The 14,912-nt window shown below is 43.6% G+C and overlaps 1 long non-coding RNA gene across 2 annotated transcripts; it reads left to right on the plus strand.

Annotated features, from left to right (window-relative positions):
- Window positions 1-11,891: 11,891 nt before the first annotated feature.
- On the plus strand, window positions 11,892-14,535 carry LOC119293765. 2 transcript variants are annotated; one of them, XR_005143205.1, is made up of 5 exons: window positions 11,892-12,089; window positions 12,427-12,613; window positions 12,694-12,801; window positions 12,900-12,938; window positions 13,062-14,535. It is a non-coding gene; the product is annotated as an uncharacterized LOC119293765 (long non-coding RNA). The 2 variants fall into 2 exon arrangements; XR_005143206.1 differs by having other exon boundaries at window positions 12,703-12,801.
- The last annotated feature ends 377 nt before the right edge of the window (window positions 14,536-14,912 follow it).

Genomic DNA, 14,912 nt, shown 5'->3' on the forward strand with positions numbered 1-14,912 from the left:
CCGGCATTGCAGAATAGAAACATGTACTAGAAGATAAGACAGTCAACAAAACAAAGAATGCTTGAGAACACTATTATGAAATGTAGCAATTCTTGGACCAAACTGTTAGTTGAACATTACATTTGAGAGGACAAAGTGTTAGCTGAACATTACATTTCAGAGGACCAAACTGTAAACTGAACATCAGATTGCATATCAACATTATAGAGGACATATCACTAGAAGGCATTGGCGGTGGCCTCGAGAAAACAACACGAACTGTATTTTAAAGTAGACAACCGCGTGGCGGTGTTGACGGTGGCCTCGAAGACGAGGTGCTCCTCCAAGATCTGGCGATCGGCACGCATGGTAGCCATAGCGACCTCGTGCGCGCGTGCGGTCGCGATTTGCTTCTCCGCCGCCAGATGCTACTGAGCTCCATGTTATACTGCGTGCAAAATGGCTGTGGGCGGCGCTTAATTGGAGGAGGGGCAGTGATTTTGGCGGAAGGTGTCGCGCCGTCGGTCAGGGCATGTGGGACGGGAGAGGAGGAGGATGGTGTGGGTGGGGTGTGGATTACCTGACCATATCGACGAGGCCGTGCAGCAAGAAGAAGGGTCGGTGGCGAGGAGGCCGTGCAGCAAGAAGAAGGGTCACCGGCGAGGAGGCGGCGCTGTGAGAAGAAGGGTCAGCAGCGAGGAGGCGACGCTGCAAGAAGAAGGGTCGCCAGCGAGGAGGCGGCGCTGCAAGAAGAAGGGTCACCGGCGAGGAGGCGGCGCTGTAAGAAGAAGGGTCGCCGGCGAGGAGGCTGAGCTGCCAGTAAGTAGTAGTGAAGGTTTGAACTTGGAAAGCAAGGAGAAACAATGGAAATGTGGCTTTTGGTGGGAGGGAGGGGCGGGGAGATAGATATTTCTGCGGTGGCAAAAAAAATTTGCTCGGTGCCGTGAGAAACTGGCGCGCAAGTGTGGTTCAAGCAGGAGCGATGGACTGTAGACGACGACTCTTCCTACGTAAGCCAGACAAGATGATGCGCCAAGATATTTTATATCACGTCCCACACGATTCTTTCTAGTAAACTGTTTGTGGTATACCTATTTTTTTCATTATGTTATGAAAGAGAAAATGGTGTTACGGAGGGAAAGGATGGTGTTTGAATTGCTAGAACATTTATGTACAGTGAACATGCAACTAAATGAGTGTCGTGTTTAAATTTGAAATTATTCCGGGTTCGTTTGGCATTTTATGGATTAATTGAGTTTCTCGACATTTAATGTGCATAATTCAAATTTGAACTACAAGCACATGCTCAAGTGCACCAAAGTTTGTTGAAAAATCACATGTGTGTCTTTGGGTGAATTTATAGGTCCCATGCAAGAAATGGGAATGAAATTCAAACATCTGGGTGTCGTGCCTCGGTCGGGAACATTGATAAACTTGGTTTTTAAATTCCTGGAAATTCAAAACTCGCCTGAAAATCATGAAACTTGGCATGGTGTCATTTCATGGCACCAACATGCTGTGGTAAAAAAATTGGCCGCATTTGGACAAGTTTTTGGTATAAGCTTCTTGCAAACCGGAGCTTCTCTCGGGAAGACTCGTGGTTCCCGAGGTGGGACGTGTCACCTTTGTGTTCAAAATGATATACGTTGCCCCCCCCCTTGTTTTTTACTAAGGCAACATAGAACTATATGAGTGACATGTTAAAATTTGGAATTATTCCGGGTTTGTTTGGACTTTCTTATACATTAATTGAATTTATGGTCATTTAATGTGCATAATTCAAATTTGAACTACAAGCACATGCTCCAATGCACCAAAGTTGGTTGAAAAATCAGATGCGTGTCCTTGAGTGAATTTCTAGGTCCCATGCAAGAAATGGGAACGAAATTCAACATCTGGGCGTCATGGCTTGGCCGGAAAGATTAAGAAACTTGGTTTTTTAATTCATGTAAATCCAAAAACACGCCTGAAAATCATGAAACTTGGCATGGTGTCATGACATGGCACCAACATGTTGCGGTAATTTTTTTGGCCGAATTAGGACAAGCTTTGGTATAAGCTTCTTGCAAACTGGAGCTTCTCTCAAGAAGGCTCGTGGTTCCGAGAGGAACGTGTCACCTCCGTGTGCGAAACGACATACGTACATTGTCTTCTCTCGCCTGAATTTTTTTACACAGAAAGATTAGACCAAATAGAAGTATCATGCTAAATTTTGGAATTATTCCGGGTTCATTTGGCATTTTTATATACTAATTGAATTTCTGGTCATTTAATATGCATAATTCAAATTTGAACTACGAGCACATGCTCTAGTGCACCAAAGTTGGTTGAAAAATCACATGTGTGTCCTTGGGTGAATTTCTAGGCTCCATGCAAGAAATGAGAATGAAATTCAAACATCTCGGTGTCGTGTCTTGGCCGAAAAGATTGAGAAACTTGGTTTTTTAATTCATGTAAATCCCGAACACACCTGAAAATCATGAAACTTGGCATGGTGTCATGACATGGCACCAACATGTTGCGGTAAAATTTTTGGCCTTGGGACAAGCTTTGGTATAAGCTTCTTACAAACCAGAGCTTCTCTCAAGAAGGCTCGTGGTTCCGAGAGGGAACGTGTCACCTCCGTGTGCGAAACGACATACGTACACTGTCTTCTCCCGCCTTAATTTTTTTACACAGGTAGATTAGACCAAATAGAAGTATCATTCTAAATTTTGGAATTATCCTAGGTTTGTTTGGCCTTTTTTATACATTAATTGAATTTCTGGGCATTTAATGTGCATAATTAAAATTTGAACTACAAGCACATGCTCCAGTGCATCAAAGTTGGTTGAAAAATCACATGTGTGTCCTTGGGTGAATTTCTAGGTCCCATGCAAGAAATGAGAATAAAATTCAAACATGTGGGCGTCGTGGCTTGACCAGAAAGATTGAGAAACTTGGTTTTTTAATTCATGTAAATCCAAAACACGCGTGAAAATCATGAAACTTGGCATGGTGTCATGACATGGCACCAACATTGCTGCGGTAAATTTTTTGGCCGAATTGGGACAAGCATTGGTATAAGCTTTTTGCAAATCGGAGCTTCTCTCAAGAAGGCTCGTGGTTTCGAGAGGGAACATGTCACCTCCATGTGCGAAAAGACATGCGTACACTGCCTTCTCCCACCTTAATTTTTTTTACACAGGTAGATTAGATCAAATAGAAGTATCGTGCTAAATTTTGGAATTATTTCGGATTCGTTTGGCCTATTTTATACATTAACTGGATTTTTGGGCGTTTAATGTGCATAATTGAAATTTGAACTACAAGCACATGCTCTATAGCACCAAAGTTGGCTGAAAATCACATGTGTTTACTTGGGTGAATTTCTAGGTCCCATGCAAGAAATGGGAATGAAATTTAAACATTTGGACATCGTGGCTCGGCCGGAAAGATTGAGAAACTTCATTTTTTAATTCCTGTAAATCCAAAACATGACTGAAAATCATGAAACTTGGCATGGTGTCATGACATGGCACCAACATGTTGTGATAATTTTTCTATCCAATTTGCGAAGGCGCGCATATTAAATTTCAACAAAGTCATTTTGGAACAAGTGTTGTCATGTTACAAATCGGAAACACAACTATTATTAAAACCATGGGCGTTCTACTTACCAATTACGTGCCGCCACGCGTCCCCTTTTTTTTATTGGCCAGGAGGTGTCGTGCGGGGTAGCTATTTGACTATGGGATGCGTACAATCAGACCCCTGCACGTGCTCATCGGGAGGAGAGCCCTTTGACCTCTATCCGTCGTGCACCTCCCTCCAACGTCTCCATTAATGGCACATGAGCCCCTGTTTCAAGACGTGGCTATGTCTCACTGGACTTAGATTTAAGAGAGAAAAATGAAAATTTGAAAAGAAAGTTTTGCACGGATCTTGATGTAAGATCTGACGGACCTATATAGCATCGACTGCGACTTATAGCAAGCATAATGAATATAAGGACAATGACAGTGGATAATAATTGTCTTACATATTTAGGAATATAATTTAAAAAGGCCACATGCGGCAACGCCCGAAATACACAAGGGCAAAAGAAGAAGAAGACAATGATGTGGCTCGCTGATCTCTACTTTCTTGATGCGTTGCTGCAGACCGCGGGAACTAGTCTCCATGGCGAGCGACGATGAGCTCTTTCCTGTCTTCAATATGCTGCTTGAGAGCATCCACGAATTCCTCCACCAGTTTTTTTGCTTCATGCGCAGCATAGCATTCTCGTCCATAAGTTTCTCGACGATGACGCTGGTCCTCTTCAACAAGGCAGTGGTCTCCTCCTACTGCTCCGCACTTCCAATGATCTTCACCCTCAGCAGGGCGCGCTCGTCTTGGAGCTTCTCATTGCTCTCGCTTAGTTGCCGGATGACGCCGGTAGCCTGTTCAAACGAGGCTTTCATGTCGTCCTGCAACCTTTCCCAGTCAGGCATCTGATCCATCTGGCTATGGACGATCGCATGCATGCGCCTGTAAGAGTCCTCGCCTGCCCGCGAGACATTTTCCCAGGCCGCCGCGATGCGGGAGGACATCTGCGCTGCTTCCGCGGTGTGGCCGGACATCTCTGCTGCTTTCGCGTTGCGCCCGTACCAGTCTGCTGCATCGACGGTGCGACGGGACCTCCGTGCTGCCTCGGCGGCGCGGCGGGACCTCTGTGCTGCTACGGCCGCACGGAGGGACATGTCGGCTGCTTTCGCGGCGAGGCGGGACATCTCTCATGCTTCCGCTTCCGTGCTCGCCTCTCCCTGGTGGCAATCTCTCGACCTAAAACTCACGCTGGCCATGGCAGACGCAAGGGAACAATGATGAATGACTTGTTTGTTTTTGTGGATGAGGAGTTGAGGAGGAATGTGCAGTCATCTTGCAGTAGTAGTATTTATAACCGAGTACTAATATGCTCCTAAGTGGGAAACCGTTTTGGTTTTGATCGGTGTGAACAGGTTTGCAATTTGGAATGTGACGGGACGCAGGCTCAAAATTTATTGACGGTTCTATAATTTATAAGTGTGGCATTATTTCCGGACGTCGTAACATGGGCACGCTTTCTCAGCCGCGTACGTGGCATTTGCACCATAGGGTGCACCGCAATAGGCAATGTCAGCACACGTCTTGTTCCAAGAATCGTGCGCGCTTGTTATTACCATCGCGTGTGCTTCTTTTAATTAGAATGTGTGCCCGTCTAGCGCACACACGTTGATCTGTCTAACTGTTCCTGCTTGTTGTGGCTAATCGCAAACAATTCATCTGTGTGAAGTGTATGCCATCAATCGCACACACCTTTGATCTGGCTGGCCGTTTCTGTTCTATTGCCTAATCACAAACAGTTAATCCTTTTGAAGCGTATGCCCTCAATCGCACATACCTTTATCTAGCTGTCCATTTTTGTTGTTCCTCCTCATCACAAACAATTAATCCGATTGAACTCTATGTCGTATATCACACACACCTTCATCTGGCTGCCCGTTTCCTTTCTTCTTCCTCATTGCAAACAGTTCATTGAACTGAACCGTATGCCCTGCATCACACACGCAACTAAAATCTTAACCGTGTTTGATGCATCTGTCATCACAAACGTTTTGCACCTCTTTTAACGAGTTTTTAACACCACCGTTTGCGATTATTGTATCGCACACAGTTTTGTCGAAGCGTCTCTAATCGTAGTGCCGCGTTAGCAGCATCCTGCAGTAGTGAGTCTTGCTCGTCCCCGAGCAAGTACCGTGGCTTGTAGAAACAAGGCCAGCCTTGTGTTTATGAGATACGGATATGTAGAAGCATGAGTCCATCCCGATTCTAGAGGAATGATTTAAGATAAAAGATTTGTAACAAATGGTAGCTCATAATCACCATGATAATGATCATGCAGACATCCACACTCTGTCGCTCAATTTTATTGTGAACAGGTAACAACTTCATATCCTAGTTCATCATTCTTTCAACCGGGCAAGTAGTTGTTCTCGTCCCTTGTTCTTTCGAGACCTTATATTCTTTATATAATGAAGTCTCCTGTCACTGGGACATGCTAAGGCTCATCTCATCTTTTTGTATGACATGCAAGACAAACATGAGTCTTGGAAAGACTTTTTTACAAGATCACTTATTAATTTTTAGGATGATTAATTTCCTTGCTTGCCCTTTTCTGAGTTGAAACCCTCAATGAACTAGCATATATAGTTATTTCATCTTCTTTTAAAAATTAACAACTGCAATGTGGAAGACTTATAATCATCATGAAAGTAATCATGTGCTACTATTTAGATCACAACAATCATCAAGTACGTTCGCAATTTAGCAGTAATGGTCGCACACATCAAGATATGCATATACTCATCGGAAAGGATCATCCCTTATTCAAGAGAAAAAAAGATAGTTCAACTTTATTGAAAGTAAATCCTAATCTTAACTTACAGAAAGGAAATGCATAAAGGTAAAGATACAAAGTGCACGTGAATCTCCCCCAAGCTTACAATCAAGCCAGGAAGATCCAGGCACTAAGCATTATATGCTCACTCCTGGGAATCTTGGAAGGCAGCACAGATGCTTTTGAGTTTCTTCTTCAGCCCCTCGATCACGCCTTGTTGGTCATCTACAACCTGGGTCAAAAACTCAAGTTGTGCAGTGTTCTTGTTAAGAGCTTCAATCATAAGCCCGACCTTATGAAGAAGACCATCAACCATGTCTTCCAAGTCTTTACTCATCAACCAATAAGAAAAGATCCCATCTCCGATCACATTAACACAAGTCTTTGAAACTTTCTCCAATTCCCTGATCTTTTCCTTCATCTCCTATGGGTCGGTGGCTCCTTTCCCCACTCATCTTGAGGAGGCCCCAGAGGAAATAATGGAATAGATGCACGGATATTGAATTGGTAGGGATTAGGAGGATACTCATCTGGAGTGGTGTCATCATCTCCTTCTTTTGCTTGTTCTTCCTCTTTGATCTCCACCACCTCAACCTTCTCGTCAAGGTCTTTCTTCTCCAGACGCAGTTCCTCTTGAGGCTTAGCTTACTCAAGTCTCCCCATCCTGAGGGCACGACATCATCCAAGTTGGGGAAGGGGATGATGCGAGCACAGGTGGATGAGGTCTTGTTGCTCATGGTGGCGGTCAGACTCGTGATCTATAACTAAAAGCTTTTTGGTGGAGTTGGGAAGCAAAAGAGATGTGATATTAGATGGTATAGGGCTTAATAACATGTCCCTTCCCTCCTTATAAAGGCTAAGCTTACAGGTAATCACGAGATCAAGGATAAAAAGTTAGTTAGAAGGAAATCAGGACAAAATCAGGAAAGGATCATGAAAACGAACTACAAGACGGCCTTCCATACGGGCACTCACGCTCGTATGGTCGGTCGTTTAGTCTACTACCGAGATCTCTCTCTCTCTCTCTCTCTCTCTCTCTCTCTCTTTCACCTGTTGCAGCGACAAAATCATGCGAGCGCTTATACGGGCGCTCGCGGTACAATATACATGGTGACTAATGTTTCTTATGTGAGTTTGTGTACTTATTTTCTTATAAGTGCTCAATGGCTTGATGGTAAAGCAATGATGCATATTTCCCATCAAAGTATTAAAAACAATGGTTTTTCATCATTAGGGTGCTCCCTACTGCAATCATTCTCTTTCTTAATGAGTTTTGATTTTTTTTCCTTTCACAATCTTGCCCGTGTGTGACCTGGTCTAGATGTCGAGCATTTGATTTTTGTGCACATCTTCTAATATATTGTGATTTCTAAACTTTAAAGGACTTTTGTGTCCTTGGGTTAGCATTTTTTGTTTTTTTCCTACTTTCCTTCATCCCCCTTATAAAAGTGTCAATTATATTTATGGCATTGTAATACTTAACTTATTTTAATGTTGTCATATGCAGGTCCATTGTATTTTGTGGAGTTTATTCAGCTCTTGGTGTAGAGTGATGCCTTCAATCTGCTTGATATCTTTATTTGCTTAAAGGAATACGAAAAATGAATTTGCAACGTCTCGTTACATGATAGTGTGCCATCATATTATTGTGATATTGTAATGCTCATGCCAGATTCAGTCAAATAAATTCTAAACCCAAGCCGCACATTTGGTCTCCTATGCCTAGGTGGTAAACACTCGAGCCTCGATTCTTTCAAATGTTATCCTGTTGTTTTGTCTATAAATTACCTTATGTTTCGAATTGCCATAAGTTATTCTCACTAAGTTCGAAAAATAAATGTCTGTGTCCTTATGTGCAAATATATATGTACACTGTTAGTGACTTTATGTATGCTCTTTTATCCTTATCATCCTTCATAATGGTTATTCGTTTATGATTGCCCACCGAGTGGCGGGCGTCAAGGAAGGTGCAAGTGGCCTCGAGGGTGAGCTCAAACACACAAAATTCAAAGGGAAGCTCATCACCAATGATGTGGAGGAGGAGGCGGTGTAGCTCGGTGGCCTATTTGAAGATGTAGCTATCAAGGGAGTTGAGGAGAAGCTCTTCGGTGGTGATGATGCATCGATGAATCTTCTTGGGATTGACGACAATGGTGCACTCCCTACCAAGGTTGTGGAGGAGGTACATGAAGAATGAGTCGAGGAGGCAAAGGCCACACACGGGTAGCTTGCAATGGTGCATCATGTTGGCCTTGTCGATCTTGAGCATCTACATGAAGGCCATGGCGGCCTCGCGTGGATCTAGCTGCACTTGCCTCCACCACCACCCTTCTTGAGGTTGGGGACGTCGATGCCTCAACATGGCTGAGCGTGTCGCCGCAACACTTCTTAAGGTTGGGACATCAAGGATGTCATGGTTCGCGGATCCTCCAATTGGCCACGAGAAAGAGTGGCATGACAACATTGGTGTGACGCTTTTGGTGTGGCCCGACATGTGAAGATGTTACTCTTTCCAAATCTTTGTGGCAGGAGCGGGACAAAATCGATGGCGGCAAAGAGATTCAGGGTTACTGACAGAGGAGAAAGAGAGTCTCGGGAGAGCAAAAGTCTGGTTGGCCTATTTTGTCGAATTATTTTTTGGGTCATTTACATGTGTGCCCCTAAATTGAACCCACTACTCATATTTGCCCCTAATTTGGAAGCATGCTCAAATTTGCCCCTCCGCCGTTAGTTGCACTTATAAGAACGCCCTTTCATGCTGTTACTGTCCAATCAAAGGGTTGTGACCGTTTTCTAGTCGTTTGTTGGACAATTTGGCCCTCTATTCATGTGTCAGTTACAAGGGGCGCCTACTGAAGGAAATAAAATAAAAACTCTATCTACCCTCTCACCCACTTACATGTGGGCCCACTGAAGAATAAAAGCAAAAGTCCTCTCTCTCTCTGGTCCACATGTAACTGTCTAGTTATTTTTCTAAAATGATTTAGCATTTTTGTTAACTATTAGGGTCCATGGATTAGTCTTACTAATAAGCATATTGTTAATACTAGGTAGGATTAGGGCTAAACTAATTAATGGGACCCACATGTGATAGAAGCCCACCATCCTAATCTAACCACCGGCGTTAAGCCACCGACGAGCCACGACAGAGGGCATGGAGCTCTGTCCGGTGACCGAAACTGCGGGTAATTTCGTCCTACACGCGCCTGGGCTCGCTCCACGTTGAAAGGAACTGGTAGGGCGAGCAGGGGCGGCTAGAGTGTTGGCTATGGCCGAGGCCAGCGACGCCGGTTGAAGCTTGGTGGTGGAGGGGCTAGAAGACACAGGGAAGAGGGATAGAGGTGCATGGGAATCAAGGGACCACAACGAGCATTCCAGAGTGGAAGAAGGGGCTGGCAAGGGTCGATAGCGAGCTCCTAGACATCGTCTACGACCACTGGAGCAAGGCGTCGCGGGGAGGGGGCTGGACAAAGAGGAGCCCATCGGTGAGGTGTCTAGAAGATCCGCGGCAGCGAATGGATCTCTGTGACAATAAGGGGGTGCCCGGGGGATCTCGAACGACGACGAATCGAAGACGGCGGCTGGCGGGCAGATGCGGCGAAGATGGCGTTGTTACGGATTTGCAGGGCACTCGGGGTCGCTATCGTCGTCGTGGTGATTCTTAGCTTGATTTCAGGGCTCGGAGACATGGCGGTGTGGCTTCTCAGCGGCGTTGGCCATGGGAACAGCGACTCGGGTGAGCGTGGGGGTAATATACCCTCAGCCTCGTGAAAGAAAGAATATGACCAGCTAGCTGGCTGGGCCGTCCTGGGCCAAAAGGTAAGCGCACCCTCTCTCTTCTCTTTTTCAATTTTTGTTTTATTTTTTTCGGGGGCAAAATGTCCAGCGAACACCTAGAAAGTGGTCAAAGCTCTTTGACTGGACGGTAACAGCACAGAAGGGCATTTTTATAAGTGCAACTGACAGCCGAGGGGCAAATTTGAGTAGTGGATTCTGAATTAGGGGCACAAATGTAAATGTCCCTTGTTTTTTTCACTTATCTGTGGTACAATGGGTTATTTCTACCGGCTCGACTCTAAGGTGATTTGAATGCCAGCCAAAAAACCAAAAACACTCCTCCTTTTGATATTATTATTAGGCAAAGACATGCATTAAATTTAGAAAGTGATAACTCATACTGTTTTCCTCGGCTTGCCACACACGGGCATATTCAGAGTAGTTGTTAGTAAAAGAAACTCAACATCTATGTATTCAAAGTTTTTGTCCTGATTCCACCATCTGTGTATTATGTAATGATGAAGGTATGAAGGACAGAACCCACCTTCTTTTCTCTTACCCATTTAGTCAAGGCTTTTGGTGAAACATTGGTATTGAATGGAACACAGATATAAGCATCCATGATATGATAATTGAAGCAAAACGGAGATACCAATTTGGTTTTTTCATTGAAATTATGATTGTGGGTTGCTGGAGCATCTGGAATCAAAGGAATGGAATGATCTTTGAAGGAATACCTTGCTCAATCACAGAATGCAGATATGACTTCAACAAAACTTTTAAGTTGACCATGCTTAGAGCCAAACCTAGTCTTAAGGATGGCATGTCATCCTGGATTGATAATATTTAATTTATTTCCCTCTTCTCCTTTATTTTGTATTCCTAGACTTCTCTTGTTGTCTCCCCATCAACCATTGTAACATTATTATTTTTCTTGCTTTCTATAAATGAAAAATGACACACAATAGGGCTTTTGCCTTATTGTTTTATGGTCAAAAAGAAAAAAGAAACTCAACAATATGAGGTGAGATGTACTCTCCATTTTGCAAATTGCAGACATAGAGTAGATTTTTTTTTTGCAAATGCATGTTAATACATCTATTGCAATTATTGTGCACTGCATTAGGAAAACATAATATGTGAACCTACATGTGGATGGATGGTTAGAGGGACTGTGGTATCCCTAGCCCACGAGACGTTCCCGTCGACGACGAGGTGCCTACGATGACTTCATAAATTTCAAAATGATATGCCGGATCAGTCTTTCGGAGGTGCTCATAGGGATAAAGTGTGCATGTGTGCGTTCATATGGGTGAGTGTATGCATGTATATATAAGCGCTTGCGTATGTACTGTGTTCAAAAGAAAAAGGAAAACATAATACATTAGGAGTAAATATCATAGATAGCAATAGTAGTACAGTATAATAGATAGACAATCAATCTAAATTTAGATATATTAAAACTGAGCACCCTCCCAGTCCTCTGAGACCATCAGCATTTTTATCCGTTGGATCGTTTTTTTTTTATTTCTTGGCCGTACGATCACTCTTAAACCCACCTAAATCGCACGTAGAGGGTAAATCATGCGTACAGGCTGCACTAGCCTTATCGGGCCGCTGCTCCGGTGGTTTTTTTGGTCGTGCGACATTCAACTGGGCCTACTGGCGCTACTGGGCTTGTATTTGATTGTCTGACCCAGTTCCCCTGCTCGACTTCTCCTCTCCCCAACCTCTCTTCTCTTTCCGTCCGCCCGCGGGGCTTCCGGGGTGCTAACGCAGGGGAGAAAATAGCATGCGCTTGACCGTCGGCGGGGCTTGCGCCCAGGAGGTGCAGCGGAGGGTGAAGGAGTAGGAGCCGGATCTGGCGGCTCCTCGCCACGCTTGAGGACCGGACCGCCTCTGTCACAATTAACTACTTGGGATTCTCCTTCGTTAGGTAAGTCTGAGATGCATCCTATTGTCGAGTGCATCGTCGGATCTGAGCATAGCCGTTGGCACAGACTAGATCAAATGGATATGCATATTACCTTGTTGGAAGGGGAGATGGAGATTTATGGAATGCTTCGCGCCGCGGGACCATACCCTAATGACGGAGGAGAATTACTGGAGGCTGGAGAAAACAATGGGGAGAAACACCATTCATATTAATTGTTGAATTTGTGCTCTGATGATTACTAGAGCGTACTGATTGCTTATGTACCGCATTGCATCTGCAACCCCTTTTCAGCACATTACAACGATTTTTTATGTTTCTCCCCATTTTTGTATTGTAGGTGTGATTTGGTTATTGTAGTGAATGGGAGGAAGGAGAAGATTCCCTCCGGCCTCCTAGTCCCCTTGGTGGCGCACCTCAAGGCAACCCAGGAGCAGATTGCCAAGGGAGGCTACACCATCCTCCTCCAGCCTAATTTGGATTCTGGAGGCCGGTGCACCATTGTTCACCAAGGGCACCATTCATAGGTTCATCGTCTACTTGTGAATCGTCTTGTGTCTGTTTAACTGTTGCCAACGGTGACGGCTCATTTTGCGTGCTTGCTTAGTGTTGGCAGGTTCGTCCAGCACATCGGAGGTCCTGAAGCAGATGACAACCATTGAGTCCAAGATACTGCAGCTCGAGGAGACCATCGCCATCCAGAGCAATGAAATCTGTAAGTGGAGGATATATTATAACCTGTAAAATAATGTGTACCTGTTCAGAGAGTAATAATAGCAGAACAGTGACCTGTTTGTGTTTCGGATTTGTTAGGTAGAAGGCCATGATGGGAAACTGGTGGACTCCATGAAGGTATATTATTGATGATCTAATTTCTGAATTTTGCGTTGCAGTCACAATATCAGCAAAAAATCTTCAGCAATTATTATTTGTAGCTGAAAATCCACTTCTGATTATGCAATACATCCTCTCCAGTCTCCACCTCTGCGTGTTGATGTCAAATCCCTTCTCCAAGGTAACCAGACAATCCTCTTCATACAAATTTGCAAGCTTTGTTTCTCAAGTCTCCACTCACCCGCATACAATATTTCATTGAATTTGTGAATTTTCTCCTGAACTAATAGAGCCAGTTGTAGGTCAAAATGTTGTGATGTGAGGTAAAGGAAATATTTATGGAGGGGAAATTTACTTTTACAAATCCCATAGATTACCTTTATCTAAATCATGTGGTCCATTTTCAGTTATGAGTAGCAGTAGTACTACATGAAGATTATGAATTAGGTATGATTGTCTTTGCTCTTTAATTCATCAGTACCTGAGTACAAACTCAGTATCTCACTTTTACCATGTGATGACACGACAATCGTGGGGCGAACGTGATTGAACCTTATAAGATGGCCTCAAGAACACAAAGATCTATTTCATTTTATTTCCCAGGACCTTTTAAATACTTATGCCAAAAATTTAAGCATAAAACAATGTCTGCTATAGATACCTGTAAATGTCTTTCTTTAGAATGTCTAACCCTTAGTATATAATTCCTGGAAATAAAACTCTAATAACTCTATCTGCGTTAAAATTTAGACATTATTTTTTGGTTGTCGAATAAGGTTTCACAACAGTGGTAGAAATAGTTCAAACTTGCAACACAAGGACGAACATGCTAATCTCAACTTTTTCAATAGTGTTGCAGTAAACATGGTTGTTCCCAGTTGAATGGATTTTATGTTTTTTAAGAGGATTCAAGTTTCTTCTTTTATATGTGTACTCATGCAATACAATTTGATTGAATCGTTACTGAAATTTGTTTCAGTACTAATGCATAACTATGTAATGATATCTAGCTTGAACAGCTCAAGTATGACGCATAGGATACATGCTGCATATGCTGATATCTTATGCATTACTTCACATTTATTATAGTTATCACTTTTGATCTAATACTCTCTTTCATCTTATACATGATGTTACTTGCTATATCAGTTATGTTGTCATGACCGGGAAGTTTTCTTTTCTTTACGCAACGCAGGTGGTTACTGATTGGTTGACATCTCAATTTGAACCTTATTTTATTCGTGCAAGTTAGCAAACACCATTTTCCATGCTGGTTTGTTTGGGTAAGTCTTTCCATGTATCAAATGGAAAGTCACATGACATTCTTACATATATCTTTCAGCTAAGTTGTTCTTTACAAAACAAGCAAACAAAAATGAAAATATAATTACCACATATCCCCGTTGCTGCTCGTACGTAGTATTTAGTAGGAGTATATCGTTAATGGATATTGCCACTAATTTAATCCTTGTTAGGACTCTTGTCCTATGAATGTGATGCCTCCACAAAAAATGTCCAGGTGCACTAGGCTAATGTAATTCTTCATTGTTTCCAAACATGGTGGCCCATTGTGAGGGCATATTTATCCCCAAGATGTTTTGGTGATTGATGACAATGCTTGTGCGGACTAATCGTGTGCGTTTAGTTCTTTCAAAGATTCATCCATTGGCACGAGACGATTTCCTCCCCTCTGTGTTGTAATTCAAGACAACGTAGCTCCTTCATTTCGTTGTTGGTGTACTAGTTTCGTAGGAGTCACCGTACTATCAAAAGGGGATCCGCTTTGGTAAGACTTGGGTGGAATCACACGTACACTTCCTTATCACACTCGTCGTCTTTCCTTCTGCCTCCCTGGAGCTGCCGTTTTCCCCTTGCTATGCTTCGCTCTGCCCCAGCGGTAGTACCGCGACCCACAGCGGTAGTACCGCCGAAGCTCCCCAGCGGTAGTACCGCTCTCCGAACGGTAGTACCGCTTGGGGTTTTCGGCCGTAG

This window comes from Triticum dicoccoides, chromosome 4B (assembly GCF_002162155.2).
Source record: "Triticum dicoccoides isolate Atlit2015 ecotype Zavitan chromosome 4B, WEW_v2.0, whole genome shotgun sequence".
NCBI lineage: Eukaryota > Viridiplantae > Streptophyta > Magnoliopsida > Poales > Poaceae > Triticum > Triticum dicoccoides.